We start from the raw sequence: 7533 nt of genomic DNA on the forward strand, positions 1-7533 counted from the left end.
ACATATCACAAACAGTACAATTATTATCACAAGCATTACTTAATTATATGAATTTGTAGGCTATGCAAATGTTTTCGACCACTCTACTCTTGTTCACTTCTTTCTTGCAAACACCCAGAAGTAAATTTTTTATGCTTCTGCTTTTTGACTAAATTGTGCAAATCAGAACCAGACTAGATACATGCAGACTTCGGAATTTATTGGGCCAGAGTTTTAGACATGCGACATGCAAATGCATCATTCATACCTGGAAGCAAATGTCATTCCTTTGCTTGGTATTGACCAATGCTAGTGAAAGCAGTATCTACAAGTCATGCATGATGGAACCTTATTCACAGTGTCTCGGGTTCAAGTTGTGAGTTATTGTGATGCTCTAATCATGTTTGCCTGGACTGTTTCCCAGGTGACCTGGTGATTACAACCATCAAATAATCAATATCTATACTGTATTGTCTAAAGAAGGCTCTGGTCTGTCAGGAAAGCCACTGGTTATCCCCCAGCCTATTAATAACACTGTTATTTTACTGTATGGTGACCTTCTCTGATTGTAGAGAATGATTTTTGTTTTACTCAGTTAAAGTCAATAGGGTCACAACACCTATTTAAACACCATTGCAAGACTCTTTGCATCAGTCACCAACAAATGGCATAAAGTCAAGCAAATGTTTATAAAACATCAACTGTGCATTGTATTTCTGACAACACTGAAATTATATTTACTAAATAAAGGATACCTCCTTGGATAACAATTTTGAGTTAGTAGTTTTAAGTTAATAATGATATTCTTTGTTGTGGCAAGCTGTGATACTTCCTTTCACTCATGTAGAAGCAATCACAAACTTAAATAAATAAAAATAAAATAAAAATAAAAATTGTGGGCAAGCTGGGCAAACTACAGAGTTTCAAAAAGTCAACCTGATGCACAGGAATTCCTAAAGGTAAATTATTTAAGAACTAGCTAGATTTTTGGTGGGAGGAGTCACTGTTATCAGAATCTTTCTAAAATACATTTATACCCCAGCCATTGGCTTCTGATTTGTAGTGGTTGTGCATCATGGCAATTGTTGGGAGGGTCATCTTTATCCTCATGTATTTCCCTAAATGTGCTTTGACATATGCAGTATTTCATATAAAGTGTATAGTTAACACCATTCTAGTCACTGGCATCCTAGCAGGTACAAATACTTCCTAAAGGAAAATGCTGCCTTCAGATATTCTTCATCTCAATGTGCATTTATCTTAAATCTTGTCATCATAAGATGTAGAACATTGTATTGTACAGCAACCAATGGGCGCCATTTCTGTATCCTTATTAAAGATGTTCTTCCTCAATTATCAGATCATCTGGCCATTATAATTTGCTAAAAATAAATATACTTCATGTGATTGAGGAACTATGTTCGTGATATTACAGAGGTATGTACAGCTTATTGCCACAAAGAAGCCATTTTGGAACAATATGAGCTCATTATGCAGTCGTTTCGAGACACATATAGACTGACGCACCTTATTCATAGAAGATGTCACAGCCATCAGAAAAAGGTAGGGCTATAATGATAAAGCATCAGCTGAATCTAAAAATATATATTCAGTTGACACATGGCTCCCAAAGCTAATCTGAAAGATTTCCACATGGTTTTCAAGAAGCACAAGTTAAGCTGCATAGGTATTTCTTTTTTAAGTTATTTCCATTTAATATTTAAGCAATAACTTATGCTTAGGTGTGGGTAATGCTGGATTTACTCACGGTTGGTGTGGTTTGGCCACGAGGGCTTCGGCCTCGTGGCCAAACAAAGACAACCATGGGTAAATCCAGCATTACCCACACCCAGAAGTGGGTTATTGCTATTATACAATGACATTATTTAAGAAAACAAATACTTACTTTTCTTAAATAATTTCATTGTATAATGCCTCCTTTCTGCCCTTCCGCAGCTGTCCAGTATTCTGGGGCAGTTCTGATGTACTGCACATGCGTATGGTTATGCAGTACATCAGAACTGTGTGTGTGGAAGCAACGGGGAAAGGAAGATCTCTGTTGCTTTTAAAAACTTGTCTTGCTATGTTAAATGAGTTTAACATAGCGAGACAGCTTTAAAAAAAGCAACAGAGAAAGGAAGATCTCTGTTGCTTTTTTTTAAGATATCTCGCTACATTAAACTCATTTAACATAACGAGATAACAGCAACGGAGCTCTTCCGTTCTCCGTTGCTGTCCAAAAAAAAAAAAAAAAGACTTATACTAATGAAAAAAGTCTGGGCGACCGGACCTTTTTCCATTAGTATAAGTCTTTGATTTACAGTGTACATGCTGACCAATCAGCATGCACGTTTTGGAATATTAATGGAGGGTCGTTGTATAATTATTATTTTTGTTAACCGCATAATGCCACTTATCCATAATTGGTCCTTTTCAGGCATAACCATGCTGTGCAGTAAAGCAATGTGACAATGACATAACAGATAACAATATAATCTTTGTGTATGTGTGTGTGTGTTTGTGTGTGTGTGTGTGTGTGTGTGTGTGTGTGTGTGTGTGTGTGTGTGTGTGTGTGTGTGTGTGTGTGTGTGTGTGTGTGTGTGTGGGCATACACACATATATGTCTGTGTGTTTTTGTGTATGTCTGAGTGTATGTGAACAATGTTATATGAAAAAGCAGAAATCCAATGAAGGAGATAAAGCAAACATCATATATCACATGCAAATGAACATTGTGCAAATTAATGCAGACTGCAAAAATGGATTCATACTCAGATACTCACTTTATCCTGTTTAGGTTGAAGGAGGAGCCAATACAATAGCTATCTTTGCAGGCAATGGGCGAAAGGCAGACAACCCAGTACTAGAAAGGACATTGATACATGCACACAAAACCACTCATTCCCACATGAGAAACACATCTGTGGACAATTTAAAGGACAGATAATTCACTTAATGACCTGTCATTGAGATGGCGAAGGAAAATGGAACATCCATCTCAAATCCATGCATATACATGGAAGATGTGCAGATACTGTGCAGAAGGTGTCCCAGCTGAGAACTAAACCAGAAAACAATGCAATAATCCATAGTACAAAACATTCTCATAATATGACTAAAACATCCCTAGGAGCTAAGTTATGCATACAAATAAAAAGGTTTGCACAATGGAGATCAAACAACCTAAAATAGCAAACAGCTGAAATGTTCTTTTTGGGGAGAGGTTCAGAGTGCAAAGAAGCATCAAAGTAGCTAGGTAAGAGCATTTCCGCCACTTTCCATAGTTATTACAATTTCTGATTAAACTGCATGTCAATAATATTGGTCAATGCTTAGTGCGTCATTCTAAATAGGATGTGACACAACGTACTACTAAATAAAGTTGACAATGCCTTAAAGCAGATGTTCCCACTAATGACCTGGATGCATACTGACGTTAAGTTATATGCTAAATATTGCACAAGAATGGATACATCTGGCGCAGGACTGCTTGAAACAGGAGATAAAAGTGCAAGTAACTAATTTATTCTTAGTTTATGCCTATTCCAAATATCATCCTCATCATCATATAAGCCTGAAACACCTATTAAGAACACTTAAAGTGTCCCCCCAAAAAATTCAAGATTGTGTTTTGCTGATTAAATACACATCTGTTTAGCAAGGGCAAAACTGCACATTGGTTTAAAACAGAGCTGGCAAGATAAAAGCAGCGTTCTGGTGACACGAGAAATGAAATTGTTAAAAATAAGAGTAAATGGCAAAGTGAATAGAGTCATTTCACAGATGAGGAACCCCCTAACAAAAGAAGATGAGAAATCAAAAAGATTGTCACATACTGCGTGTTTAATATACCACCACAGCATGTTAATGCAAGGATATCACATGTAAGTCTGACTCGCCTTTTACTCTTTCTTAATGATCATCATCTTTGGACATGGGCCGTTTGTTGCTATGGTATTTTCATGTTCTAGTTGCCCCACTTTTGCTGTAGTTTTATTTCTCATATCTCTGTCTGCCCTTTTCCTCTTTCAGTCCCCTTATGTTCTCCTCTCGGTTTTATCTGGACTTTGGAGACTTCCTCATGGCTTCAGGATTTAGCACTGTCTCTTAGACAAAGTTTTATTTCCATGATTGGACAGTAATCTAAAAATAATGTTATTTTTATGGGACGATAACTAATTATAATGTATGTATGTATGCAGCAAGGCATTAATGAGTGGACTATTTTTAATGGAAGTCATAATGCTGTAATACTGCTAGTCAAAATGTATCACATGACCATACTACATCCTGTATTATGTCATAATATACATTAAGCACAGTCAAAAGCCTTTTTTCACTAACATAACACTCCACTGGAGTATTATCTTAACTGTCATTGGGTCATTATAATATGTGCAACATATCTAAGCTGCAAGAGCCAGCATAACTCTTTAACATTGAGTATTCTAAATATGCAAGCTGTTTTTCTTACATTCCAGTCTCATTATTTAACTATATTCTCATAAACTGATCATTTATTAAAGATTCTTTTAAGAAATTATTATTTATTATATCCAAATTCTCTACTGCAGTACAGCAACCAGTTTGTTTCAGGGTAACAGGAAATCACTTTATGAGCCCACAATGTGGTTTCCTGTCATCTGCTTTCAAATAGAACAAAAGCAACTATAATGTAATTCATACTACACCTTAATTTACATAGATAAAGAGGTTAAGTCTGTACTGAGAAATGAAAAAAAGAAATCCTAATAACTGCCAGAAACATATGCTAATAGTATGTGGGGATCTTTGGACTTGTTTTTCAAGGATTGTGAATCTTAATAAAAACAAAATGTTGACCACATTGCCTGTGCCACATTATAATTGCAATAATCTGAACTAATAACAAAACTTGCAGACTAAGAACAAAACAAAAAATAAAACTTTGAAGACATCTGTCTAACATTAACATTTTAATACAGAATATGAATTATTCTTAAAGAGTTAGAATTGCAGCCATCCCTAGTGAAATAATATGGAACACAGTGGGATTTACTCTCCTGTAGCTTGTGCTTTGCCCTTAGGACTAATCCTTGCATGTCCAGAGTAGATCCCACTACAACAAATATCCCTGCCATGGATGATTCCTTAAATAACCTACAGTAAAAGAACAGTATTTATCAAAAAAGAATGCTACAACGCATCTGAGTTCACTTGTGCCAAATGCATAAATGCCAGATGATGCATCAGAGCTGGAATCACCATGAGCGTACTCATTTGTTTCATATAGTTAGGTATCCCATCTGTACCTGCTGATACCACTGCATGATGCATTGATAAATCTTAAATAATCCACATCCAGTCATGTCTTATTGCTTAATTTATTCACATCTCATGTATTGGTGCCCTTCATTTCAGCAAAGCAGTTTGACAGTATCAGAAGCAGATATGTTTTTTATAATGTATACCTAGTCTAGAGTGTCTTATTGCACATCTGTTGTTCTTAATGAATGTTTCTCACCTATGGGCTTCTGAAATATGTTGTATAATCTATGTAATGTGTTTAGACCTTTACAGCTATGCTGTATATAGTCATTTTGGTTCTATCACCATTCTTGGCGGGTAGCCTTAATTATTAATACCTCTGATTTTAATCTGTTATCCTTGAGTCACTACAAGGCCAGGCCTGGGAACAACAGGATTTGTGAGCTAAGGGAAGGAAGGGTTCCTCTTGTATCTTAATCACAGAATTGCAGATGACAGCTAAAAAATGCAGATAAAATTAAATCAAATTAATTCTGGGGAATGATTGTTTAATAAATTTAAAGTTAAACGGAAGGTCAAGGCAGACCCATAAAAGAGCATATAAACATCTTCATAAATCCTAGGAACCATGATTGCTACTTGTACAATTTTAATTTGAAACATGAATAACACCACTTATGAAGTGGTAGAAAAGTGCCATTAAAAGATATACTGCTACTAATGTCTATTATTTGATATTAGCTCATATTAGAGGCTGAAGTTATTAAGACTGCATTTATGGGTTGCACACTCCCTCCCAAGGCTAGAGCACCTTAATAAACTTAACATTCATTCAGATCAAGATGTACCCAACAGAATGTCTAAGTAACAAATACCAGACTTGTCGACAGTTTTACTGCTTGGCAAGTATAAATGAGTGATTTTTTAAATTAAATATCAAAATTCATAAAAATAGAGGAAATTGATTTGTAGCATATTATGTTAGAAAAATAATTTAATGCTGAAGATGGAAATAGTTTTGTACTGACTCCTCATATTCACAGTATGCATTCATTCGAATGACAGAGGATCAAAAAACAGTAGCAATATTTTACTTTGTTTTTGCCAACTTTAAATCCTCTTCAAATTCAAAGCCAGAAATATTTTGTGAGTTCCCATAAATTCTCAGATAAGCCTTGTTTGACACATAAATACACACACACACACACACACACACACACACACACACACACACACACACACACACAGTAAAATCTGAGAGAATACATTTTCTTCTGCATCAAAAAAAATCACAATAGAAAGTAAACAAAAAACAAGAAGTCTTGTCTGAATAACATTTGTATAACCCTTTCTTATTATCAGTGTTTTCGGCATCTGTTACTCAGAATGTAGGCTAGTAACACAGTAAAATAACCACTAAGCCAAAAGAAAACTTTGATAAGAGGCAACACAGCACCGTATTTTTTTCTAGACAGATACACTAACATTTACTTCTGAACTAGTTCTTGCCATTCTATTTTATGCTAGCTTTCTTATGTGCATGTGAATAAATGCACAGATATATAAATAAACACACACACACACATACACACACAAAACAGAGGCAAACGTGCACACACATGGACAAATTCCCTTAAGTATACATGCAGAATCAAACAGCTGCTTGACCATTTTGCCAGGGTATTTACTTACACACTACACTGGTTACTCTCAGCTACAATTTAGCTATAAATCAGTTTAAAACTTTAGACACATCTTTAAGGATTAAAACATTTCTTCTGGGTACAAACCACTCCAAATTAGCATAATTAGTTCAGCAAACAATATTTCATCTTTATTTCTGTAGCAATGACAGATTTATAAATATAAATTCCTTCAGCTGAGCAGAAGACGAAGATCTGTAAATGTCTGAGGGCAGCAGCCAAAAACAGGTTGTGTCCATGTGGCACACAAAAGACAGTTCCAGAAACAGAAAAGTTTACAACACCTTATTCCATTGCATAGTGTGGTCCTTACCTTGAGCTGTACAAGGACTGAAGAGGGGAGATCTCTGTCCCACAGCAGCAAAGGGATGAGAAACACTCTATCAGCTTTTTACAGCATGCATGATGTTTTTATGTGCAGGTGGGAGGAGTTGTCAGACAGAGGAGGGGTTGTGGCTGGTGAGAAGGGCAAAAAAGCATCCAGTACAGGGACCAGAGATACCACTCATGAGCAATGGCTACATATAGTCCAGAAGACTTTACAGAAAACATAAACACTATAACCAAGGCAAAGGCTACAAAGGAAGAATATGAAGCATACACT

The 7533-nt window shown here is 35.8% G+C and overlaps 1 protein-coding gene across 2 annotated transcripts in view; it reads right to left on the reverse strand.

Moving 5' to 3' along the window:
- The window catches only part of COL8A1 (collagen type VIII alpha 1 chain), a 645551-nt gene extending 638245 nt beyond the window's left edge, over positions 1–7306 (reverse strand). For both annotated transcript variants that reach the window (XM_044072095.1, XM_044072094.1), the window contains exon 1: positions 7243–7306. The gene's annotated coding sequence lies outside the window, so the exon portion shown is untranslated. The remainder of the gene's footprint in view (positions 1–7242) is intronic.
- Positions 7307–7533: the final 227 nt, after the last annotated feature.

Source organism: Protopterus annectens, chromosome 5.part0 (assembly GCF_019279795.1).
Source record: "Protopterus annectens isolate FY-2018-M chromosome 5.part0, PAN1.0, whole genome shotgun sequence".
In the NCBI taxonomy this organism is placed as follows: Eukaryota; Metazoa; Chordata; order Ceratodontiformes; family Protopteridae; genus Protopterus; species Protopterus annectens.